This window comes from Mesocricetus auratus, unplaced genomic scaffold (assembly GCF_017639785.1).
Source record: "Mesocricetus auratus isolate SY011 unplaced genomic scaffold, BCM_Maur_2.0 Super-Scaffold_100027, whole genome shotgun sequence".
In the NCBI taxonomy this organism is placed as follows: Eukaryota; Metazoa; Chordata; class Mammalia; order Rodentia; family Cricetidae; genus Mesocricetus; species Mesocricetus auratus.
In genome coordinates, this window is record NW_024429208.1 from 18,226,881 (window position 1) to 18,254,309 (window position 27,429).

At 44.7% G+C, this 27,429-nt stretch overlaps 1 long non-coding RNA gene across 3 annotated transcripts; it reads left to right on the plus strand.

Annotated features, from left to right (window-relative positions):
* Positions 1–158: 158 nt before the first annotated feature.
* LOC110341012 lies at positions 159–27,429 on the plus strand. Of its 3 annotated transcripts, none has more exons than XR_005871374.1 (3): positions 159–309; positions 19,676–19,883; positions 27,185–27,429. It is a non-coding gene; the product is annotated as an uncharacterized LOC110341012 (long non-coding RNA). The 3 variants fall into 3 exon arrangements; XR_005871375.1 differs by lacking the exon at positions 159–309 and adding an exon at positions 1,361–1,618; XR_002382891.2 differs by lacking the exon at positions 159–309 and adding an exon at positions 16,972–17,434.

A 27,429-nucleotide genomic window follows, 5' to 3' on the forward strand; every position in this document is an offset into this window, starting at 1 on the left:
CTTCCCAGACCAACGTGGATCCAAGGCAGGGGACAGACTTCCTGCCAAGGGCCGCCTATTAAATTCTTTAGGTTTTGTAAACCATACAATCCCTGTTGCAACTCTTCAGCTCCACCATGGGTGTGTGAAAACTACCGCAGGCGTACAGTCATAGATGACGCATAAGAAATGGCTGTGGCTGTGATCCAGTAAGACTTTATTTATAAGGACAGGCAGTGGTGAAATTTGGCTCAGAGGCTTGACCTTGTTGAGCTCTGGCCTGGGAAGGTGCTTTTTTTCCCCTGCTGTAGCTTGGTGAGCCTGTACCAGGTGAGTTAATGCTTTCTTTAGGAGTTGAGTCTTTGGACATGCTGGTGGTGAGCCCTGAAGAGATGCCTGATGCAGAAGAAAGATCAGGGAACTGTCTGTAGGATGGCTGAGTTCATAGCCTGGCTCAGCTGCTTCACTATGAGCGACAGCTGATAGACTAGACCTTCCTGGGCCTGGGTTTCTTCCCTTCTGAAGTAGAGAATATAACTGGGATGTTCTTTATGTGTGTTATTTAGGGAACGCAGCATATGGAAAGTTAGCCATGTGGAGAGAATGGTCGTTGCTGAGAAAATAGTCTGATGTGCTCCGGAAGGACGCACGCCAGGACTGGGAGGGGTGATCTGCAAGATGACATCTTCACAGGACTTCAGGACCAGGGACTGACATCAGGGGATACCCAGGATAATCTCCCAGAGCCAGGACCAACATAGAGATCCTTGCTGTACTGACTTCTGGGCATGCCACGCTGCGTGGGTGGAATGTTCCTCTTACTCTTCCCGTAGCAATGCTATTTTAACCAGATTTTTCTTGACTGTGGACACTAAAAAGCTGAGGAAGGGTGACAGAACTAATTTGCTACAGGCCGGAATTCCTTTCAGCTGTGGGACTCATGAAGAAAGGAATAATAATATCGGTGGGAATAATAATAGTAACAACAAGAACAATGAGAATACAGCTGGAGGGGCTTGAAGAGAGGGGTCAGTGGTCAGTGGTCAAGGGCATGTACTTCTCTTACAGAAGACCCTTGTTTCAATCTCAGCACCCACAAGGAGTAGCTCCTGTGATTCCAGCTTTGGGGATCAGTTGACCCTTGAGGCTTCTACAGGGACCTGCACATATGTGGTACACATACACTCATCTAGGTATACACACATACATACATGTTTCTAAAGAAAATAAATTTGAGGGAGTAGGGGGGGCTTTCGTTGCAGTGAGCACCATTTCCTCATCAGCTAGGCTCCTGCTAGCTCCAGCTCTGACCTGTGAGGTTGAGAATGCCCAATCTCTGGTCTTTAAAATCAGGCCAAGCCTTTAGCTGTGAATTCTCATTCTTCTCTGCTCCTTCCTTACTGCTGGGGATTCTTTGAAATAGTCTTTTCTATTTTTAGAGACAGAACTCATCTAAGAAGAGGCGTGATGACATAATTCTAGAAACAGAATCAGTGTGCTTCTTAAACCTGCTTTCTGCATAAAGTCTGCATTTCTGTGTGTTTCCTGCTCCTTCTTCTACCCAAACAGGTTTATTCTGGACCTTGTCACATTCCAAAGACCAGTGTACAGTGATGGGACTCAGTGCTACAGGAAACTGGTACTATTGTTGTCTTTGATGATATTTTCTGTCTCGGTTTTTTTTTTTTAATTGAGGTGAAGTTTACATAACGTAAAAATCAACCATTTTTGAGTGTATCATCTGTGGAATAATTGACTTCTCTCCTTCCTTGCTTCCTTCCTTCCTTTCTTCTTTTTTTAAAGATTTATTTGTTTATCATGTATACAGTATTCTTCCTACATGTATGCCTGCATGCCAGAAGAGGGCACCAGATCTCATTATAGATAGTTGTGAGCCACCATGTGGTTGCTGGGAATTGAACTCAGGACCTCTGATCAGCATGGGAGTTCCGACCTGGGCCGGTTCACCCCTCCTTAGGCAACCTGGTGGCCCCCCCGCTCCCGGGAGGTCACCATATTGATGCCGAACTTAGTGCGGACACCCGATCGGCATAGCGCACTACAGCCCAGAACTCCTGGACTCAAGCGATCCTCCTGTCTCAGCCTCCCGAGTAGCTGGGACTACAGGCGTGCGCCACCGCGCCCGGCGAACTCAGGACCTCTGGAAGGGCAGCCAGTGCTCTTTTTTTTTTTTCAATTAGGTTAGAAACAATCTTGTTTCACATGTCAATTCTAGCTGCCTTGAAGCTAGTGCTCTTAATCTCTAAGCCATTTCTCCAACCCTTTCCTTCCTTTTTTAAAGACAATTTCTTTTTTCTTTTTTCAACACAGAGTTTCTCTGTGTGGCTTTGAAGCCTGTCCTGGTGCTTGCTCATAGACCAGGCTGGCCTCCAACTCACAGAGATCCACCTGCTTCTGCCTCCTGAGTGCTGGGATTAAAGCTGTGCACCACCACTGCCTGGATTTTAGCTGTTTCTTATAAATGGATTCAAATTATGATATTTTATGTCTGAGGTTTTTCACTTTAGCATGATGTTTTGAATAGTTCATCCATCTTGTAGCATACATTGGTACTTCACTGCGTTTTATAGTTGAATAATATTCCATTAAATTACATGTATTTAGCTGGGCATAGTGGCACATGTCTCTAATCTCAGCACAGAGAAGACAGGGGTAGGTAGATTTCTGTGTGTTCGAGGCCAGCCAGGTCTATATAGTGAGTTCTAGGTCTGCCAGGACTATATAGTGAGGTTCTGTGTCCCCCCCCAAAAAAAGTGTATATCACAGTCTATCTATTCACCTGTTGATGGATTTTTAAATTTTTATTTACTTTTATTTCATTTGTGTTGGTATTTTTTTCTGCACGTTTATCTGTGTGAGGGTGTCAGATCTTGGAGTTAGAGACAGTTGTGCGCTGCCATGTGAGTGCTGGGAATTGAACCCCAGTCCTGTGGAAGAGCAGTCAGTGCTCTCACCCGATGAGCCATCTCTCCAGCCCCCATTGATGGATTTTTAGTTTATAGGCTTATGTGAATAGAACGACCATTCATATTTATGTACAAGTATCTTTTTGAATGCCTGCTTTTAGCTGGGTATACACTCCAGAAGCAGAATTACTAGGTTGCATGGGAATTCTAGGTTTAATTTCTTGAGAAACCACCCAGCTGATTGAGAAGCTGTATCCTTCCTTCTGGGGCAGGTGAGGTTGGTTGGTATAACTTTTGGTTCTGTGTGGGGCTGGATACACCAACTCACCATCTTGGACAAGCTTTCTAGAAGGACCATACTAATTATATTAGTTACTTGTCTTTGAAAAAATGAGTGTGTGTGTGTGTGTGTGTGTGTGTGTGTGTGAGTGTTGGTTCTCTTCTTCTTTCATGGATCTAGAGGATGGAACTCAGGTCGTCAGTTTTGCCTTTACCACCTGAGTCATCTTGTTGACCTTAGTTACTTGTCTCATTGCTTTGATAAAATACTTGGCAAAAGTAATTTAAGAAAGAAAGGTTATTTTGCCTTATGGTTCTAGAGAATGCTGCCTGTATTAGTCAGGTTTTTCCAGAGTCACAGAACTTATGGAATGGATCTCTGTCTATGTATATATAAAGAGAATTTATTGGAATGATCTACAGGCTGCAGTCCAGCTACTCCAATAATGGCTAGCTGTGAATGGAAAGTCCAAGAATCTACTAGTTGCTCAGTCCCACAAGACTGGTTGTCTCAGCTGGTCTTCTGTATATGCTGGAATCCCAAAAAAAGCAGGCTCCAATGCCAGTAAAGGAACGGATGTGCTAGCAAGGTGAGGGGAAAACAAAACCTTCTTTCTTCCATGCCCTTACATAGGTTTCCAGCAGAAGGTGTGGCCTGCATTAAAGGTGTGCCTTCCCACCTCAAGATCTGGATCAGAGGTGTGAATCATCCCATCTCAAGATCCTGATCAAAAGCCTGTGTCTTCCTGCCTCAAGATCTCGATCATAGGGGTGCCCTCCATTTCTGGATTGCAGTTCATTCCAGATACCGCCAAGTTGACTACCAAGAGCAGCCATCACACTGCCCAACACGGCAGGGAAGGAATTGTGGTGGCATCAGGTGCGGTTGGTCACATTGCAGCCACTGTCAGAAGGTAGACAGACGGACACTGGTGCTCAGCTTGCTTTCTCCATTGTGTTTAGTCTAAGGCTCTAGCCCATGGCATGGTACTGCCCTTATTTGGGGTGAGTCCTCTCCCTCAGTTAACCTGATCTAAGTAATCCCTCACAGAGAGGCCCTGAGATTTGTTTCCACGGTGACCCTAAGTCTCATTAAATTGACAACTGGGATTAGCCATCACATCAACTGTTCCAGATTCTTGTGGTCTTTTAGGGGCCCTGAAGGAGGAGAGTCTATGCCTTCAGGCACCCGAGGATGCTCTGTTTCCACAGGGAGATAGATGCCTTTGGATTTCCACCAGCAGTGATTCCCACTCTAGAAAACTCTACTCAGGTGTTGGCCCAGAGGGATGAGAACGCAGACTTCACTGTGACAGTCTGCAGTGCTGGCGGTATGACAGATGGCTGGGGTTGGCAGGGACTTTACTGTTCTCTGTTGCCATCTGCATGACCTTTCCAACCAGCAATGCCGTCTTCCCTCACATACCATTCCTCTTTGCCAATGGGTCAAGGCCAAGGTGAACAGTGTGTGTAGGTCCCGGTTTCAGACATTTAGGGGATACATCCCTCTAACTTATGTCGTTAGTGAGATTTCTTTTCCAATCTTTCTTTCAAAATTAAAAACATTGAGGGGTTTAACTATATTTAAAACTTGGAAATAAGATAAAAATGGATAATATGTGTCTTTATTTTTTAGCATCATGTAGAGGACAGGGCAGGAGAGGTGGCTCAGTGAGTAGAGCGATGTCTAGTGTGTATGAAGCTCTGGGTTCAGGCTCCAGCACCCCACAATTGGGCATGGTGGTGCGTTCCCGAGTTCAAGTTTAAGGACATCCTCAGCTACATATTGAGATTGAGGGCCAACCTGGGATACATGAAGCCCAAAGCCCTGGATTTGATTACCAAAACTCTCCCTAAAATCATATGGTGCTTAGATTAGCAGGCCTAAGGAATGAGTACTTTATTATGTAGACAGGAAAATAAATCTTGTTCAGCACAACTATTGCTATTAATTAGTGCTTCCAAGTGTATGGAGGCTATATTTTAACATGTAGGTTATTTTCAAACATTTTGCTTAGTAAAGAAAAAAACTAAAAAAAACCCTCTGTTTGGGATATAGCCTGTAATTGTGATTTAAGAGTGATCAAAATACTTTGAAGGACATAAATCCTCTAAGCATGTCAGCCTGTGACCTCCATCCATTTTATATTTGTATAAATGTATGAGTCTTAAACATTGTTTTTTGAATTTTGTTTTGACAACATTTTTAGATGATTCTATCAAAAACTTAGGAGTGGGATATGGGAGGGGTAAGATTGGATTACAGCTAGCATCTATGCAGGGTTTATGTCCTAGGGGACAGACATCATCTATTTTCCTAGACTGGATAGTTATGGATCCATTTGGTGGCATTAGCCAAGCGTTGTAGTTCCCCAGGACATGGGGATCCTGACTTTGGGTCTGTGATTCCAGGATATTTTGAAGCCTCCCTTTCCTTTCAATGTTATCCCCCCCCCCCCCACATGTCCTTTGGCTCTGAGGGCCTGAGGGCTGTGTTTGCCATTTGATCATGACTTTGTCTGAAAATCCATGTCTTGTCCTTGGCTATTGATGCCTCGCTCACTCATAAGCATCTTGGGTTGTTGTGCCTCTTGTGTGTAGTCAGAATATTCTAGAAGGTGGGCTCCCTTCTATGCTTCTTGCTTTTCTCCCTCATCAAGGGCTTTGCTCCTCTCTTCCTTCAGTTCAGGGTTTGTTTACTCTCTGATCTCTTTGTGCTCCTGAAGTGGGAGGGGGGTTGAGAGTCTCCTGATTAGACTGAGGGAAGATTATTTTCTTTGTCTTTCTTTTTATGTCTGTGGGCAATTACCATAAGTATTCAAGCAGAGGCCAGAGCAGTGCACTGGGTGTTATCTTCTATCACTTGATTTCCTACAGGCATGAACCAGGACACCTTGGGAAACCTGAAACTCATTAACTCTTTGGCTGGGCTGTCTGGCCATCCAGCTTCTGGAATCTGCCTGTCTCCACCCCTCAGTGCTGGGTTACAGGTTTTCCAGCCATGGGTGTAGAAGATTTGAACTCAGGTCTTCATGCTTGTTGAGCAAACGCTCTTACTCACTGAACCATCTCCCCGGCTCTGGTTCTCTTCATCTTTATCCTATTAATGGCTTCTCTGAGGTTATCACCTCTCCTAACTTCTGGGATTTTTCTGGTAGAAACAACTGAAGACTGGCTTTGCATGCAGAGGTCCTGTGTATCCTGGGGTAAGGCAGCCTGGCCCCCTAGCCACATACCTGGGAGAATGCCAGAGGCCTAAACTATCCGTCTCTGGGTCCAAGATCTCATAAAGACTGCTTTGGCTTGATCTTGTAGGGCACGAGGAGAGCTATGACTTCCTCTCTATTTCTCAGGTCACCAGAAACTCTGCTCCATTCTTTTCAGAGGAAACAGGACATTGCATTGCCTTCATGTTCTCTCTGGTAACACTTTCTATAAGACCACAGTGTATGATCCCCTACAATGCCTATCTATCTATCTATCTATCTATCTATCTATCTATCTATCTATGTATCTATGTATCTATCTATCTATCTATCTATCTATCTATCTATCTATATATGTATCTATCTATCTATCTATATATATATATTTTTTTTTTTTAGTAGAATTTCTCTGTGTTACAGTCCTGGCTGTTCTGGTTGGATGGAACTCGCTCTGCAGACCAGGATGGCCTTGAACTCACAGAGATCTGCCTCCCTCTGCCTCCCGAGTGCTGGGATCAACGGTGTGCCTTGAATAATTTCTAAGAGATATTGCTTATCACATGTCTTATGAATACATATGTGAGTCACATTAGTGGGTTTTATTTTTACCTTTTAGGTCTCAGTTTGGTTCAGACCCGGCTTTGCTCACACTGCCCTGTCTATAGACCTGGCTTTCCAGTCTTCACTTTTGAAACATCACGATAAGGGATAGAGATGCAGCTTAGTTGGTACTATGCTTCCTTAGCCTTCATGAAGCCTCAAGTTTGATCGCTAGCGCCACGAGGCATGTTGGCACACATCTGTAATACCAGCACCTGGGAGGCAATGGAAGGAGAATCAGAGGTTCAAGGTCATCTTTAGCCACATAGTAAGTCTGAGGATAGCCTAGGCAATGTGAGGTTGCCTACCCCCTTTAAAAAGTGTGTGAGATGGCTCAGCAGTGAGTTTGATCCCCAGGACCCATGTAGTAGAATAAAAGCCTCAACTTCTGTAAAACCACACAGGCACACACGCACACACACTTAATAAATGTGAAAAAATTATTAGAATATACATTTAAGAAATTTTCTATAAAATCTTGATGTTGATGTAGTGGATGCCCATAAAACTCTGAGGTCTTATTGTAGGAGGAAAACAGAACTCCGCCATTAGCCATGTGACTTACTAGAGGCGCATACAGATGAGGTAATAAAAGAGCGGTTTACCGCACCGCTAACCACACCTACTTTAGGCATGACTAAAGACATATACGGATGTAGGAGGTGAACTACGTCACTAGCCAGGCCCACTTTTGGGCATGGCTAGGGACGTTACGGAGGAAGGAAAAAAAAACTGAACAGCGGAAGTCTAGCTCTCTTTTTCCAGCTTTCCGGCTTCCAGTTCGGCGGCAAACTAGTCAGCTCATCTGGGTTACTTGTTTGGTCTCTTTGAGTAATTTCTATAATAAATACTTATTTTTACTTTCAGTAAGTGTGCCGTTTATCGTTGCAGTATCAGTCTTATATTTGTAAAGTTTCATAAGACACAAACCCCCATTTATATTAAGAAAATCCCAGGTAGACAAGTAGATCTGTGGGGCACACACCAGTCCTCTGTGCTGCTAATCTGGCCAGTGATTGAAGACCCACCAGGGAGTGTTCCACAGTTCCCAACTGAAGACCGCTAAGGCTACTGAACTGCTTGTTTTTCTTTCCTTTTTTTTTTTTTTTTCCACACGGAAGAATAGAATTTCTTCCCATTGACAGATACCCAGAGCTTCCTTCTTAGGCTTAGACTGGAGAAAGATGGTTTTGATCCCATGTTTTCTTTTTTTGCCTCTCTGTTCCTCTGGATTCTATTTTCAAGCTGCTGTTGATAGGATTCAGGTTTCTCCAAACAAGATGACTGCGGTAGAAGCAAGTGCATCCTTAGATGAGCTGCCCCGAGGGAGAACAGCTCTGGGGTGGATTTCTGTGACTTGCCCATCAGCCAGGAGAGAAAGGGCAGCAGTTGGCTGGACATCCTCTACATCTTGTCTTCATGCCTTTAGTCTCCTTCACACATATGCCACGGTCCTGTTTCAAAAGAGGAAAGACACTCGGGTAAACATTGTTAGGCATGGCTTTCTTTCCTTTCCCTTCTTTTTCTTTTGGAAAAGACCTTGATCTTAAAATAAGATTATGCCCACACAGACTATGTACAGAAGAAATGTGAATTCTTTTAGGAATGAAATTAGGCAATTTCTTTTCTTTTCTGGAGACAGGGTTTCTTTGTGTAGCCCTGGTTGTCCTGGAACTCGCTCTGTAGACCAGGCTGGCCTGGAACTCACAGACAACTGCTTGCCTCTGCCTCCCAAGTGCTGGGAGTAAAGGTGTGCTTCACTACGCCCTGTTGGAATTAAATCCTTTATGGATGGAATGATGTATACAAATCAGCAAAGACAGAGATCAGAGTTTCCCTATGCATCCCGATAATGTGGGCAGGCAGCAGAGATGAAAGCAACGGTGAGTTTCGTGAGATAGAGCAAATGTCATAATGATAGAAGGTGTATAAAAATTGCACCATGCCCAGGCATGGTGACACACACACTTTATTCTCAACACTTGGGAGGCAAAGGCAAGTGGATCTCTGTTAGATTGAGGCCAGGCTGGATTACTGAATGAATTCCAGGATAGCCAAGGCTGTATAGAAAGACCATGTCTCAAAACAACAACAACAAAAAACCACCTACAAACAAACAACAACAAAGAAACTCAAAAGGCATCTTTCAATTTGGATACTCACTGACATATTTGGTAAAGAAAGCAAAAACCAAAGCAAAACTAAACCAGAGCAAAAAGAAAGAGCACCGGAAGAAAAGACAATAGAATGACTTGGAGTATGCTAAAGAGATCTCAGAGGGTGTTTTAACCATTCCTTTAATTTCACAGAAGGAAACTGGTGGTCAGGGAGGTTGAGTGGATTGCCCACTGTCATCCAGCAACTTAATGACTCATCCTAGTATTGAATCTCATTTCCTTCTTAATAAACCAATATCTCCATGGTGTCATGACTCCCATGACATCCATTAACCTAATGTGGATCAACTTCAGGGCTTGGGAGAACCCAGAATGCTCCAGTTGAAGAGACAGAACTATAGAGCAATATATAACCCATGACCTTGCTGTGTCACCAAGGAACCCGCAGCTCATTCCATTTCAGATATACTGCTCTCTTGTGGATACTTTAGTGACAGAGTTAGGTTTTTACAGTTTTTGTGTCATTCCACTGGAAAGGATCGAAAGCTGCCAAGGACATTGTGGTACCCAAGATACACTTTGGTTGAAATTAATTTTTTTCTTTGAGTCAGGTTCTGGAGTATCTCTGGCTGGCCTCAAGCTTGCTATGTAGCTGAGGCTTAACCAGAACTTCTGACCCTCCCAATTCTATCTCCCAGTTCTGGAAATTGCTGGCACATGCCCCCATGCTGGGTTTGTGCAATGCTGGGACCAGCCCAGGGCATGTTAGGCAAGCACTTACCAACTGAATTACAACCTTAGCCCCAGACTTCTCAGTTTTAATGAGACCCCATTTACTTTTTCTTTCATTGCCCGTGTAAAGCATAATGTCTTTTGAGTGTCCGGTAAGGTGTCTACCCTTTCAAAGTGTAAATGGCAGGGGTCAGTGACCAAGGTGCCTCTTCCTTTCCCACTGTAATAACTAGACATGGGTATGAGGAGTTCTGATTACTGTGGGGGAGGACATCTGACCTTCTGGTCCTAAGGAGGCTGCTTAAAACCCAACAGCAGACAGACATCCCATCCTCACATCCATGACTTGCTTATACCCTTGTACTGACCATGATGAATGTACTCAACAGTTACAAGGATGGGCAGAAAATATGGAAGTGTGGATTCAGTTGAGTATAAGACAGCTGGAGAGGCAACTCAGCCATGATGACTAATGGAAAATCTTGAGGCTCAGCTATATATATATGTATATATATATATGAATAGCTGTATAGCTGTGTGTATATATATATGTGTATATATATATGTTTTTTTGTGTGTGTGGTGGATGTACATGTGTGCATGTACACATGTGCTTACAGGTGTGTGTGCCGTTGTGTGAGTGTGTACACAGAGGCCAGAAACCAACAACTGGTGTCTTCCTTGGTTGTTTTCCACCATATATTGTGAAACAGGGCTTCCTCCTGGATCTAGGGCTTGACATTTAGGTTAGTCTGGCTGGCCAATGAGCTCCAGGGAGCTTCCTGCATCTGCTGGTCCCATTGCTGGAGTCATAGACGCACATGCCACTATGTTGGAACGTGGTCCAGGAATGGAACTGTATAAGAATTCTGAGTTCTTGTGAGAAAACTCCAAGAAAACAGGTCAAGAGTCTCATGACTTCAGTTTCTCCAAATCATGGGGTTGCTCTTGTGATGTGCTTTTGTGCCCTCCCAGATGTAGCAAATAGGAGTGGGTTTGCTTCAGATTATCCATTGTCAGCTATTGTGGTCATTCAGATAGTGTTTCCCCACTTGGCTTGTCCTTGTGATTGTAGAGAGCTTGAACTCAGGTGAACTTTGTTCATATGGTCTTGCTTAACCCTCAGGGTATAAATTGTCTGATGCTCTGAATAAAGTTGGCTATTGCATGGCACACTGGTTCCATTGTCCCAGGTTCCAGTGCTCTAGAGAGATGACACCACCACACTCAGATTTTACAAGAGTGCCGGGGATCTAAACCTAGGCCCTCATGCTTGTGTGACAGGCACTTCATTGACGGAGTGGTCTCCTCATCCTTGATTGCACGACCCAGCGAGGAAGATTACCCATTGCTTTCTGCCTTGGTTTTCTCAGAGACAATGTGGAAGTTAGGTTGTTGAAGCATTTTGTGACTTAATGCACATAAAGTTCTTGAAATAGTGCTTGGCATATTGCAAGCTTCTGACAAATGTTCTCAGCGGATTAATGAATTCCAATATGCAAAGCATGTACCTGCTGCAGCCAGCATTATTCCCAGCTCACGACATTCAAATGCAAGCTCCTAAAAGAATTTTACAGAAACCAAGTACAGACCAAACAACATATTTCCATGGGCCAGACTCAGTTCTGGGACTGCCAGTTTGTGATTGAACTGAAACCACAGAACTTTGTCAAGGCTCCCAGACAGAGCTGCCTTCGGCTTTAATTGGGACCTTGGATCCCTGGCTTGGCTCCTCACAGGATTGAACTCACCCACTTACTGGGCTGGGACTGCTGTGGAATGACAATGGTGATGTACTGGGCACACTCGGAGAGGAGAAGAGTAGTAACTTCACAAATTCAGTTTTTACTATCGATGGTAGCTCCAGATGTATGGCACTTATGTCTCCTTAAGCAAATGCAGCTCTGATTTGCTTTGCATATCTTATGCCACTCTTTCATGCATTAATACATCTCATATTTGAGCATTATGGGGACAGAAAAATGAAAAGGGCTTTAGAGCTTTTTTTTATTCTGACTATAAAAATGAAAAATACCTACCATGAATGATTCAGGAAAATATGGAAGTGAAAAGATGAAAGAAAAAAATGTTTCTGAATCTGTCAGCCAGACATAAATATGGCTCACATTCTGATGAGTAGCCTCTTGGTTATTTCTTTGTACATATACCATCATCTACCTAAAAAAGCAAGAATGAACACCGAATCTTCTCCCGTGCCTTCTGGAGGCCTTTGAAATGCTACCGTGGCCCAATGAGCATTTTGTAAAAAATTTTTTAGCATATAGTAACCATACATAAAAATGAGTTTTGGGTTGGAGAGATGGCTCAGTGGTTAAGAGCTCTGACAGCTCTTCCAGAGGACCTGGATTCAATTCCCAGCAACCACATGGCAGCTAATAACTGTAACTCCAGTTCCAGAGGATCTGGCAGCCTCATACAGACATTCATGCAGGCAAAATAATAGCAACGCAATGAAATAAATAAATCTTAAAAATTGAAAAAAGTTTAAAGGAGAAAATGAGTTTCATTTGACCCGTGCATACATGTACACATGTTACTGGTCCCCCTCACACTCTGCTGATCTCCTTTTCTCAACTAACCTCCCTTCTTTGGGTGTTTTTTAAACAATTACTTACTTTAGAGTTTGGGGGTGTGTGCACCATGGAGCACTCTGTGGAGAACAACTTACTGGAGTCTGTTTTCTTTCTCTTCTACCACGTGGGTCTCTAGGGTAAACTTAAGTCAGCGTTTTTACCCACTGAGCCATCTTGTCCCCCTTCCCTCTTTAAGGATGCAATGAATTTCTTTATGATTGTTTACAGGAACATGACTCCTTTGCAGTTGTTATGCCACTCAAGAAACTCTCTCTTCTTCATCAAACGTGAACTTCCAGTAAATCCTCAGGGAGGAATGGGATCTTATCAGTCCCTTTGCTGACCATTTTCCTCCCTCCCTCCTCACCCCTCCTTCCCTCCTTCCTCTCTTCCTCCTCTCTCCCCTCCCTCCCTTCTTTTTTTTTTTTTTTCAAGACAGGGTTTCTCTGTAGCTCTTTGGCTGTCCTGGAATTCTCTTTGTCGACCAGGCTGGCCTCAAACTCACAAAGATCTGCCTGCCTCTGCCTCCCAAGTGCTAGGATTAAAGGCGTGCACCACCATCCACCATGCCTGGCTCAGCATTTTCTAAATTGATTTATTGAAGTGGTGAAAAGCCCATTTGCCCGCCTCCTTACCGTTTATATATCTCTGTATAGACTGCTGCCAGGTTTATTACCAATCTATTTTAAAAGTCCCCTAACTTCTGCCTCTTTTCTTATTTTGTCTCTCCTTTTTTGAAATAAAAAGTTTCACTACTATTATTTTACTTCCTGAGTATGAGTATGGGTGTTTTGCCTATATATGTCTGGGCACCAAATGCGTGCAGTGCCCTTGGAAGTCAGAAGTGAGTAACTGGGGTTTCAGACAGTTGTGAGCAGCCATGTAGATGCTGGGAATTGAACTCAGGACCTCCGGAAGAGCAGCCAGGGCTCTTAACCTCTGGGCCATCTCTCCAGCCTCCTTATTTTCATTAGGTTTTAGTTGTTTTTTTCTAAGTCCTTTACTAAATGTTTAGTCAGATGTTGGAACAACCTGAATGGAATCCTGCTTTTGTGACCAGAAGGTGAGTAAACCTCTACTGAATGAACTGCTTTCTGTTTTGTTAGCTTTCCTCTGGGAGGGGCAGAGGCTGGAGGAGGCTGACCTTCTTATGTGGCATCTTGGGAACAGATGGCTTAGCTGGGTTACTCTTGCTTTGGAAGCTAGAGGCGAATAACAATGGCATCTGGGATGGGATCAGTTAAATTTAAGGAGCTGAGTTTTCTCAAGGATGAAGCCGTGGCGGCCCCCTCTAAATGTCACCTCTGACTGCTGCTCTCTGCAGACACTCAGCAGCCCTGCGTGAACTAAAGGGCCTGACATCCCTAGATCAGTTCTCTGACCTATTAAAACAGGAGGTTTCTGACGATTTCTTTGGTGTGGCCTGCTTATTCAAACTCAGGTCCCACACTCTCCAGTGTAAAATCTCCCCAGGGGCTTAGACTGTAGACCATCAATGCTGTTTCCACCAGCTTGGTCAAGTCTCTGGCATTTTTGTGTCTTAGTCGTTTTTTTTCTCCCAGAATACAAGAATAGTGTAAGAATGAAGTAGCCTAATGTATGACATAGAGGCAATTTTCTAAATATTTAGTAGGGTCATTGGCGGAGTAGAAGAGGCACAAGATTATAATACTGGAGAGGCGTCCTAAAGACCCTTTTGTGCTTTTAGCTTTTCAAGGCAGGGCACACAGAAGCCTCTCGCAGAAGGCATCAAAGATCTCTAAGAGAGTCCAGGGAATTGGCTGTTTGCCAGTATGCATGAGCGAATTTCAGTTTATCAGCTGACAGCTATCATGGAGAAAGCTGGGAGCGTGACACACCAGAAGCAGAGAACTGACAAACTCGATCACTTCTGTTACCGTTACTATTGTCATTATTTGTTTTCATTTTCCAGTCAGAGTTTCACGTGGTCCAGGCTGGCCTCCAGCTCCCTATGCAGCTGATGATATTTAGCCGTTGATATCGATATTGTCAGCTTGACAGGTTTACAGTCACCAAGGAAATAAATCTCTGGGCGTGCCTGAGAGGAATTTGTATTTATTTGTTAGACTGGGTTAATTGAGGTGGAAGACCCACCCTAACTATGGGCGGCACCATCCTTTGCGCTGGGCGGGGTCTTGGATTTAATGAAAGGAGAAAATCAACTGAACACCAGTATTCATCCTTCTCGGTTTCCTGAGTGCAGATGCAATGTCGTCTCCTGCCACCCCACCGTGCCTTCCTCACCACGGTGGGCTGTACCCCCGGAATGTGAGTCAAAATAAACCCCTCCTTCCTTACGACGCCACCAAGAGAACACTAACGATGATCTTGACGTTTCGATATTCCTGCCTCTACTTGCTGAGCGATGTGGCTGCAGGTGTTTGCTATCAAGCTGGAGTCCTGCGTCCTCATCAGCACCCAGGCCATCCTCAGATGAGAGCAAAAGCTGGCGGGTAGAGACAGGCATACTAATGATATGGCAGTAATATTACTACTGTTAAATAATGAACAGGGATGGGAGGTTGATCGGTTGGATGTGGCCTGGCCAACCTCCTTTTTGTCAGAGCCATTTCCTGTGCAGTCTGCGGTTTCTTCCACCTTTGTTCCAAATTGCCGTTCCCTGGCCTCGCTTTCCTCCCTGTCGAGGACCACATTAACCAGCCTGCTTTGCGGCTTCTGACGTACTGGGGTAGCCTGCAGAACCTGCTCTTCGGCCTCGGAACCGGAAAACCCTACTTTGATGGCTTCTCTCTGCTGTTCCTAAGTCTTCAGTGGTTCTCTATGAACTGATACCCCATCCACATTGCCAACTTCTTCGAGTACTCTTTTTTTCACACTCCATGGTTTAGACTCATGGACTTCTTCTCCAAGCCTGTCAGGTTACTTCTTCCTAGTTTCTTCTATTTGCACGGCTTCCTCTCCTCCGTCTTTAACCAGCCCAGCTTCCCCACATGTCTTGAAAACGCCCTGAAAGTTTCCAGCCTTTGCTATTCCTGCTCCCTGTGTGGAATGCCTTCCTCCACCCTGCTGACGTTTTTTTCCTTTCTCTAAAGGACTTGTGACTACATCCTCCGTAGACTTTTTTTTTTTACCCCTCCCAGGTTTAGCAATTTGCATTTATTCAAGAACCCTATACTCTTTTTGTGATGTTCTGTGTGAGTTCCACAATTTATCAGAGGATCTCAGAGGAGGTTTCGTCAGAGGACGCCGCTCTTGTGAGCTCTGTGGAGAAGTGCAGGGCTACTTGAAGGAGGGCTTTTCACCGCTGATGAAACGAAGAGGGTACGGAAGGCAAAAGAAGCCAGCAAGAGTCTGATTAAGTAATTTGTGCCAGGACAAGCTTAAAGGAAACAGGAACGAGAGGAGAGAACGCATCTGCAAACTATCTAGAGGAGCAAAACAGCGGGATCTGCTTCAACAGATGACAGAGGAGAGCCAGAAATAAGTTCCGAGGTTTCTGGTCCGCTGAAGATGGGAAGATTGGTGGAGAACTGGGAATGTGGATGCAAGACAGTTTTGTTTGTACTTGAGAAAGATGGATAGACAATTACGAGTTGAGGATACGGAGTTATGAGTCTTCAGGGGGAAGGGCATTAAATGAAGGGATAGTTAAGACTGCATTAAGAAGCTGGATGGTGGTGCTGCACGCCTTTAATCTCAGCATTCAGGAGTCAAGAGGCAGGCGGATCTCTGTTAGTTCGAGGCCAGCCTGGTCTACAGAGCGAGTCCCAGGACAGCCTCCAAAGCTACAGAAAAACCCTGTCTCAAAAAACAAACAAACAAAAAAACCAACAATACAAAACCAACCAACCAAACAAACAAACAACCCCCCAAAAACAACAACATAAAAAGACTGCATAAAGAGCATCCAAGGACTGCTGCCAAGGAGAGAAACAGGAGAGAGTAGGATGAAGCTGGAGGCAGAGATCATGGCGTCGTGGAAATCACCGAGACAGAGCTGAAGGCTGGATGATGTGAATCATCTACTACCCGTGACGAGTGAAGAACCGCAAGCAATGGAGACATAGCAGAGCCTGGGAGGGGATGGAGACCTGTGTGGAGAGGGGCTTTAGTGTGGTGGAAACCAACCTGTGGGCAAGTGGCAGCAAGAAACAGCCCAGAGAGAAAATGGTTCAGTAAGAGACCCCTGTTAGTAGAAACCCGTGGTTTAAATCAAAGAGGACTGAGTGTGAACTCTCTGAAGATGTCTATGTGGACATACATTGACTTCCACTTCTTAGCATAGAACAGATATCATTGAGGCGACCTGGGATACTTGTTGAGCCCTGGCCTCTGCACCCCTTGTTTGAATCAGACATTAGCTGGGAATTGAACTCAGGTCTCCTTCAAGAGTTGCAAGTGCTCTTAACCATTGAGCCATCTCTGTGGCCCTAAAGTATCTTTTTTTCTTTTTCTTTTTTTCATTTTCTTTGAATTTGTTTTAAATATTAACTATAAACTTTTTTTTTTTTGAGACAGGATATCACTGTAAGGGCCTGGCTGTCCTGGAACTCACCATGTTGACCAAGCAGACCTCAAATTCACAGAAATTCAACTGCCTCTGCCTCCTGAGTGATGGGATTAAATGTGTGTGCCAGTAAGCCCAACCTCACTTTCTCCTTTTCATACAGCCTAGGGGATAGTGCTATCTGTAATGGAACACTTGAGTCTTCCAAACTCAACTGACCTAATCAAGACAATCTCCTACGGCACCCCTGGAGGTTGTTCTAGGTAACTCTAGTTTTCATCCAGTTGACAATGACGATCAATCCTCACAATTGTAAGGGTGGAGGGAGATCACCTATATTGAGAACACATGATAAAGTGTTCAATAAACTAATGTCATCTTTTACTGTCATGAGGACATGCTGCTAAAGTCGCGACCTCAAGAGCTCCCTGATGCTGTTAGTCAGGTGTCCTTTGTGCCTGTCTGTTGCTAGCTACGACTTCTCAGGTTTAATAAAATGCAGATTTCCCAGGTGAGTTTGAATTTCAAATAATACACAAATATCTTTTAGCTAGCATAAGCATTCCCTATGTACTGTGTGGGAAATGTTTACTCTAAAGTTTTATGTGTTATTTACATGAAATTTAAATTCAGGCGGGTGTTTCGTGTTCTTTCTGTCAATCCTAGCAGCCTAGTAGCTGAGTGACCTTACAAAAGTTTCTTCTCTGTGTCTCAGTTTCCCCATTAGCTAAGTGGGGGATGAGAGAATTTTTATAAGCACTTAGAATGGTGGCTGGTGCATAGCAGGGGTTCTATGCAATATAATAGCCGATATCATTCAGATGGGGCCACGCCTGGGGGTACATTCTGGAATCATAATAGTGGAGACTGAAGAAATGTTTAAAATGACATTATCATTACCGTGCATTTGGCGTTGCCTTTGGTACTGTCTTTGAAAAGGCAATATCATGTGGAAATAAAGAGACTCCATCCTCCTAAATGCTGCTTTTGACTTTAATAATTTTTACTCTCCCATAAATTCTTATGACAGGATTGACAACCGTCATGGAAAATTCAATTCTCACTCTTGTCTATTTTTGCAGTTTTGCCCTCTGGAGCAATGCCGAGCTGGAGCTGAAACAAATGAAATTGCCTAGTTCACCCCCCTTTTTTTTTGCACAGTGGCAAAAGTCTTTCCGGAGAGAGTTTTTCCCCCCCCCCCCCAGAAGTTTTAAATCAGCTCAAAACTGTTTCTGAATCATAGGCCTTTGGCAGTGGGAACACTTTAGACAAGGAACGCTGAGTTTGAGCTGTCACTACAGTTCTGATGGGGGAATTGTACTTAGTACTTAATTTGAGATTTGGAGATAGATACTGCCACTGTTGTAAGTTAGTATTCAGTATCTTTGTTGTATGTATCTTGCATCTGAGTCTACTTCTTAAGTCAATGAGTCTACAAACTCTAGATCTGAGAAGGCGGTTTAACTAAAGTGATATCTCCTGTATTTGAAGTATTAGTCAGTTTGTGTAGCCAACACAGACTACCACAGATGAATAACTTGTAGTTACCTGGAATGTATTGGCTCACAGTTCCATAGAATGGAAAATCTAGGATCCAAGGCGCCAGCATGTGGTGAGGGTCTTCCTGCTGTATGATCAGGTTTCCTCATGGACCAGTCATCACTCAAAGGTTCCCCTTTGTCCTAGTTGGGGTGACTGACTGTTGCTGTGATGAAACACCATGACCAAAGCATCTTGTGGAGAAAAGAGTTGAATTGTCTTAGGCTTCCACATCTCAGTCCATCACTGAAGGAAGCCAGGACAGGAACTCAAACAGGGCAGGAACCTGGAGGCAGGAGCTGATGCAGAGGCCATGGAGGGATGCTGCTTACTGACTTGCTCTCCATGGCTTGCTCAGCCTCCTTTCTTACAGAACCCAGGGATGGCTCCACCCACAATGGGTCCTCCCATATCAATTACTAATTAAGAAAGTACCCTCTAGGCTTGCCTGCAATCTGATGTTATGGAAGTATTTTCTCAATTGAGGCTTCCTCTTCTCCAGTTACAGTAGCTTGTGTCAAATTGACATAAAACTAGCCAGTACATCTCTCTAAAACTGTCACAGTGCTAATAAATGTCAATATGAGTTTTAAAGTAAGTTTAGACCACAGCATGAAGTACCCCTCCAGCTCCTCGTTCCTCTTAAAACTCTATTTATGTTATTTATTGTGTATATAGCCTTCTACCTGCAGGGCAGCAGAGGGCACCAGATCTTATTCAAGGTGGTTGTGAGCCACCATGTGGTTCCAGGAATTGAACTCAGGACCTCTGGAAGAACAGTCAGTGCTCTTAACTGCTGAGCCATCTCTCCAGCCCTTAAAACTCTATTGATCAAAGTTCTGCCCATATTCAGATTCTAGTAAGTTCCTAGAGCCTATCTTAGAGGACTGAATAATATTTATGAGAACATATGTCAGTCTCTCTTTAGACAGCTGCCTTAGCATACCTGGGGGGGGGTGCTAGACACTATCTGTAATTTATCTGTGAATTTCCATAATGCCTTAAAGTCAATAGGTTGCTCAGTAAGTGTTCGTGGTATCTGAGTACTTGATACCACTTTGATGCCTCCCCCCCAAATAATTCATGTTTTAAACAAATAACCTTTGCAATTGAATCTGGAAGAGTTTCCTTCTCTGGAGTGGGTGAATTTCAAATAATGGAAAAAATAAGGATTAAAAAAATCCCACCAATATTATAGTGTTTATATTTTCAGGTTTCACAGCTAAAATGAGTTTGTTGAAGCATGAGCAATTCCCAGTGGACACAGGAAGCAAGCAATTTTGTACAAATGTTGGAGGTAGTAGAGATAGTAGCCTACCCCTCCAACCATGAGGAGAATTCTGGCTGTGACATGGACAAGGACTGGCCGGAGAAACCAAGAAAGCATCAAAGATTGGCCCTCAGCTGGTTGGTGGTCCCAGGTTTGTGCACTGTTTTTTTTTTGTTTGTTTGTTTTTGTTTTTTGGTGTGTGTGTGTGTGTGTGTGTGTGTGTGTGTGTGTGTGTGTGTGTGTCTTACCACCCAGTGTTCTGTCCTGTCCTGGCCTATGCCCTAGGCTGACCTCTCCAATACTGTCTTAACTGCTGGCTATCTTCCATGTGAGTTTGGCTAGCAGAGTCTGGGGGGCATGTTCTATTTTTAATCTGCCACTCTGGAAATAGCTGGGGTTTGGTGCCTTTTCCCTGGCAGATTCAGCTGGCATGACCTGGGCATGGTTAATGGTTTCTCAGTGTTCCGGCTTAGTCATTGGGTTCTTTGGTCTCTCATATCTGCAAGTCCTGTGGTAAATTTTTCTTCTCAAGTGTCTTGTGTAAATGTCCTGGTGCCAAGGCTTTAAGATCAATCCATCTAAAGCAAAGACTCAAAGCTTTTTAAGCAAAGGTTTAATAGCTGCTCAGTAGTCCTTCCTAGGACACCGGCATCCTCAACCCTTAGGATCCAGGGACAGGGTCACATAGAAGAAAACCTCTATCACTGGAGCTGATCACAGTCAAGTGCTATGATTGCAGGTTCTTCCAGGAAAATTGGCTGGGCAGAAATGTGATAACATGTCTTAATCGGTAGAACAGAGACCAATTGTGATAGGGCCGGGAATTTTCCACCACAGAGATATTGAGTGTGGGCAGCTCAGTCGGTAGGGTATTTGCTCAGCATACATGAAGCCCTGGATTTCACCCACAGTCTCTGCATAAAACTGGACATGGTGGCATTGGTGTAAGACTCTCTGTAGTTCCAGAGAGGTAGAAGCAGGGAATTGGGAGTTCTGGGTCATCCTTGACTTTGTAGCCAGTTTGAAGTCACCCTGGGCTACATGAGAGCTTGTCTCTAAACACAAGCTCAAACTAAGAGAGGGAAGAAGAGTCCAAGAAGTCGGGGAGGAATAGCAGTGGAGTCTCAGAAAGGGACAACTTTCTTGATTTTTTTTTCCAGTTGAGGGACTATTTTCCTTCTCAGCTCTTGTTGGGGGATCCTAAAACACCAAGACCTGCTTGTGTCAGTGGGTGTTGATTTCCTCTGGCTTCTCTCATTGCCCCGATATCTGTCCAGAAGAATGAGAAACAGCAATTCCAACTGTGGATAAACTACATAACATTCCGTCTTTGCCACATTAAGGTAACCCCTGTATCTTCGTTGACCTTGCAGATGCCTGGGCACACACTGGCACATACACAGGCAGACACAGATAGACATGCAGACTGGCACACAGGTCCAATGAAGAAAGCAAAAGATGGCGGCAAAGAGGCACCTGCCTCTGATTTCCAGGGCATATTTATACACAGCCCACCCCAAAGTGGCAATTTATTGGGAGCAGTTATACACTGGATCACACCCCTGCTTTACTAAGGGTTCTCTAGATACCCAGTGGTAGCCATCTTTTTGGCTGACTGGATGTCCACATCTGTGCCAAGATGTTTAATCCTTACTTGGCACTTAGGATCTTCTGTTCTCCTAAAGCTTGACTGATAGAAAAGACCTATCCAGTGTCCAGAACTTGAGGGACTTGGCCCCAGTGATGAAGACAAGGACCACATAGTATATGCAATAATAATGTACTTGGTTGGACCAGATAGAATATTTCTAGCAGATTTTAGCCATCATCATCATAATCATCATCATCATCATCATAAATAATAATAATAATAATAATAATAATAATAATGCAGAAATAGCTGGCTCATTTGCTGTACCCCCAAAGTCACACATGAAGAAGAGGTAGCTGGATGCTGAGATGGTTCAGTGGGTGAAAAAGAGACAGAGGAAGTACCACCCCTGGATTCAGATGTTCTCTAGATAGGGAGGAAGGAGGCGTTGTCTCCTAAAGAACCAGTGTATAACAACCTACAGAATGGCCGTCACTTACCGGTGGGATGTGAACTTTGGGTTCAGCCCAAACTTTTGGGACTCTGGAGGTTATATCCCAATGCCTGGCAAGTAGCAATGAGGGCTTCAAAGGCCGGGGGTGAATGGAGTCAATAGAGTAGATCCCACAGGAACCCATGCTGGCAAACTTCTTTGGGAACAAGGTCATGGAGAGCATGTGGCTTCCTTCCAGTGTCCTGGAGACTGGTTTATGTATCTAGTCTGTGAGGAAGAATGTCATAGGACATGCCATTTCTAAGGGCCTGGTGGTTCATAGTCAAGATAGACTCTGTTCCCTTCAGTGTTCATCGTTGTACTTGAAAGCAAAACTTTAGTCTTTCCTGTTAATGGATATCAACATCTGGTTTGTAATTCTGCCACCAGAAGGTACACATTTGGATACTGAAAAGGAAAAGAATCTGTTGTTTGGAAATAATAGTGTAATTCCTGTAGAGTGGTTTTTTTTGTGACCCTTGTGTGTATGGGAATACAGTGCATATGTTGCATATTGCATATGTGGAGATCAGAGGACAGTGTGCAGGAATTAGTTCTCTCCACCCTATCGGTTCCGGAGATCGAATTCAGGTTGTTAGGCTTCTCGGCAAGCACATTTATCCACTGAGCCATTTTATAGGCCCATTTGTGTGTGTGTGTGTGGGGGGGGGGAGGATTTTTTTCTCAGTATATGTTTTTATTTAAATTAGAACATGCATGTTTCACATGTCAATCCCAGCTCCCTCTCCCACCCCTCCTCACTTGTCCCTTCACCAGCCCCCCCAGTCCTCCACCCAATCCCCACACCATTCCCCAGAGAGGGTGAGGCCCTCCTTGAGGGGGATCTCCGGAGTCTGTCATTTCATCCAGGGCAAGACCTAGGCCCTTCCCCATGTGTCCAGGCTAAGAGAGCATCCCTCCATGTGGGATGGGCTCCCAAAGTTCATTTGTACGCCATGGTAAACACTGATCTACTACCCAAGGCCCCAGAGATTTCTGAGGCCTCCTCACTGACACTACATTCATGGAGTCTGGATCAGTCCCCTGCTGGCTTCTCAGCCATCAGTCTGTGGTTCAAGAGCTCCCCCTTGTCTTGTGTGTGTGATTTAAAAAATAATAATGGACTGACCAACTATCTCATCACATACTGAATGGAAACAGGCAGAGAATGGTAGAGAAGATGCCTGACACCTTTCCTGTCCTGTGTGTATGCACCTGTGCACATACATGCACATAATCACACATGGGTATGAACAGACAAACAAGCCTTAAGGAATAAAATCGTAGTATCTGTGCACCTAAACTTGAAAACAAACCTTCCTTCCTCCCTCCCTCCCTTCCTTTCCCCCTCCTTCCTTTGCTCCCTCCCTCTCTCCTTCCCCTGTGTGTACGTGTGTGGGTGTACATGCCATGTGCATGTGTGACAGTCAGAGGATGACTTTTCACTATGTAGATTCTGAGGACAGAATCAGGTTGTCTGGATTGGCGGCGAGTGCTGTTACCTGTGGAACCGTCTCCCATTCCCATTCCCCCCAGCCCCTAAGATCTGGGTCTCATGTAGTCCAGGCTGGCCTTGAATTTAATATGTAATTGAAGATGATCTTGAAATTTGGACCCTCCTGCCTCAGCTCGTCTTCCACGCCTCCTGCCCCAGGGCTGGGACTATAAGGTGCATCCTTAGTCTGGTTTTGCACCACACCTGGTTTATTCAGTACCGGGACGGGAACCCATGGCTTTGTGCATACCAGGCAAACACTCTACCACCTGAGCCGTCCGCGTCCCCAGCCACTCTGGCTCTTTTCTTTTGCCGGCTGAGCCACATCACCAGCCCCAGTTACAAAAGTTTCTAGCCCGTGAAGTAATTGTTCAGATGAACACTTTCACAAATCATATGAGTCAGTGTGTTAAAAATACGCATCGAGGGGGTGGAACGATGGCTCAGTGGTTAAGAGCACTTGCTGCTCTTTCAGAGAATCCGAGTTCAGTTCTGAGCACCCATGTCAGGTGGCTCATGTCATCTGTAACTCCAGCTCTGGGGAATTTGACCCGTCTTCTGAATTCTAGAGGCACCTACACTCACACGTACATACCCTATACAGGAACACATACATATACATAAATGAAAATACGTATTTTAAAGGTAGGTATGCCATTTTCAATTGGTTTGAGGTGACTGAGAGACATAAAGATGAAAATTTACAACCCTTCCCCAAAACAAACAAAAAACTGATTTAAAGCTGGGCAGTGGTGGCTCACACCTTTAATCCCAGTACTCAAGAGGCAGATCTCTGTGAGTTCAAGGCCAGCCTGATATACAAAGTGAGTTCCAGGACAGCCAGAGCTGTTACACAGAGAAACCCTGTCTCAAAACAATAACAACAACAAAAACAAACAAGCAAAACCCCCAAAAACAAAAAATTAAAAAAAGATGAAAATTTACTAAGAAAATTTTATAAGTGGTGTTTTCATGTTTGGCGTATGGAGTTGGAAAGTAAGACAGGGTCTCCAGTAGTGCCATCCTTACATTCTGCTCTGCTATGTGAAATACAAAAAGCAAGTGTTGACGTGAAATAACATGAGGAGCATACTATTCTCCACTGAACATTTTATCAAGGATTTCACTAACCAAACCGGTGACTCATTGGTTTCACTACATAATACAGCGTTATATTGTTTAATCTGGGTACATAACTGTTTTTAGAGACTTGTTACTTTGATTTTAGTGGTGTTTATGTGTGTGCTTGTGTGGGGCTGTGCACCTAAGTGCAGGTGCCTGTGGCAGCCAGAAGATGACAATGGGTTTTCTAGAACTGGAGTTACAGGTGGTTGTCAACTGCCTTATGGAGGTGCTGGGAACCAAACTCCAGTACATGGGCACCAGTCCACCTGCCTTCAGTGTAAGTTTCTTTCTTTTCCTTTCCTCCCTCCCTCCCTCCCTCCCTCCCTCCCTCCCTCCCTCCCTCCCTCCCTCCCTGCCTCCCTCCCTGTCTCCCTCCCTGCCTCCCTCCCTCCCTCCCTCCCTGCCTCCCTCCCTCCCTCCCTGCCTCCCTCCCTCCCTCCCTCCCTCCCTCCTTTCTTTCTTTCTTTCTTTCTTTCTTTCTTTCTTTCTTTCTTTCTTTCTTTCTTCTTTCTTTCTTTTTTTGAGGCAGTGTTTCTCTGGCATTGGAGGCTGTCCTGGAACTAGCTCTTGTAGACCAGACTGGTCTCAAACTCCCAGAGATCCGCCTGCCCCTGCCTCATGAGTGCTAGGGTTAAAGGTGTGCGCCACCACCGCCCAGCTGGATTTCCATATTTTTTGTATGGTTTCTTTTCTTTCTCTCTACCATCCATGTGTAGTTAAATAAAGGCCTACATTTTGCATAGAGAGAAATACTTTTTAGTGACCTGGATAGAAGGCTTGACGAAGAGAGAAGATGTGGAGAGGCAAATAGCCATGAGTGAGGTGTGGGAGCTGCTGGGGAAGCAGAGAGAATGGGATGGATCCCCGTGGTTGCCGAGGTTACTCAGCGGAATGCGAACCACAGCTTTATTTTCACGGAGTGGGCTCAGAAACCAGGTGGAAAAGTAGTTTCTGGCAAAGCCAGCGCCCAGTCTCTTAGAGGTGCAATTTCCTTCTTGTAAGATAAAAGGAATGAATTGTGAGGGCTTAAAAATAACATAAAGGGGCTAAGCGGGTGTGACTGGCTTAGCTGACCAAGTGTTTCTGTGTGAGTCTGTGGATCTGATTTCTGTCCCCACTCCCGTGTGTGTAGTATGTGTTTGTAATCACTTATCTGGGAAGGCAGATACTGATGGGTATCTGAGGCTTGCCAATGAGCCATCTCAGCTAATTTCCACGTTCTAGGCCGGTGAGAGGCCTCGTCTCAAAAGAAAAAAGCAAAGGTGAATGGACCCGAGGAGTAACACTCAAGGTCTTCTGGTTTTCACATGCACACACAGTCACGCACACATACATATAGGCACACACGTGGAAACTGCTGAGTTCTATACTGCATTGGTCCTTAAAAATGACAGTATTGGTAGTGTTTGTGACAGAGGACTTTCTTGTCTCACGAGGCATGGCTCCTGACAGCTGTGAGACCTAAAGAGCACAGAACCTCCTAGATCAGCCCGTGATTGTGAAAAAAAGGTCTTTTGGGTCCCACCAGGGGAGGATGTTTGGGGCGCTGGTCATTCCATGTCCTGATTGCATTAGTGATGGAGTAACTACACTTTGACTTCCAGAGCCCACTTGCATTTGAAGGCTGGTTCATGTCTGTGTGTCTCTCTCCCCAGCTCTGGATGGACTCACCCATTCTGACCACTTTCTGTGTTTTAGAAAACACAGCCTGATGATACCTAGCACACAACAAAGATCCCCCAGATGTCAGTGTGAGAGATGCCTGGGCTAGCCTCCCTTTCTTCAGGGGGACCATCTCCACACTTACCTAACTATAGGGGGTGGGGCCAAGAGCACTGCACGTGGGTTGTGACGTGGTGGACATCCTTTCTACCGGTGTACCTTGTGAAGACACTGGGCTCAGTCATAGCATTTCAGCCATGTGAAATCAGAAGTGGTTAGAAGGCTTAGCTATTTAGGAGCCAGCAGACATCCTTGTACAATAGTTCCTCTGTGTGGTTATGTGGCAGCAGTAATAAAATCTAACTCTGTTCTTTCTGGCTTAGAAGGGGCAATGAGTTGCTGGCCTAAGTGATAGGGGAGAATTAATCGACTGTCTTTGTGGTTTCAGTCCCTAAACTCTGGTGTCCTTCAAGGTACAATACGATCCAGGCTGAGATCCCAAACCAGACATGGATCTGTGTCATGCAGTCTACACCCCCCTCCCATTCAGTGCCAATTATTCATTCCTCCCAACCAACCAAAACAAACCAAAACATACAAAACCACAGACAGGGAGTAGTGTGATAAAGAGCCTTGACTGAAGCGAGGAGGTTGTGACCATCTGTAGAAGTAGCCATTTCCTGGACAGACACACATAAGTCATGCCTTCCCTGCTCCTTGGGGGGATGGGTGCTACCTGGGCTTGATGGGAGCATGAGTTAGAAGTACCTGAAACCTGAGGCTTTCTTTCTTCTTCGTCCAGAAGGCAAAAAAGTTAGAACCCTGGGAGAAACAGCCTCCGAGCTTTCAAAGGTGCTCAAGGAGGGCAATGAGTTGGATACATTCTATACAAATTGTAACTGTACAAAACCAGTTCAGTCTGGTACCTTTCCCTATACGGAGGCTACTGAGGCCTTGAGAGTGGTGCTACAGCAAGGTGTGATGGATGGTGACAGGCGACATGATCTAGACCTTCTAGGAGACAGGCCTCTGGCCTTTCTATGAGGGAGTTTCCAGATGAGACTAACCGAGCCTCCCAAACTGTAGGTGGCACCATTCCAGGACTTCTTCCTGAGCGTGTATACAATGTGACCAGCCGCCTCCAGCTCCTGCCAGGATGTCTTCTTCCTGAATTTGTACGCAGTGTGATCAGCCACCTCAAGCTCCTGCCAGTGGCCTTCCCTGTCATGATGAGTTGTACCCTAGAATACTGTGTCAAATATGCCTGCCTCTTGTAAGTTGTTTCTTGTCAAGTATTTGATGAGCAATGAAAACCATAATCTCTACAGACA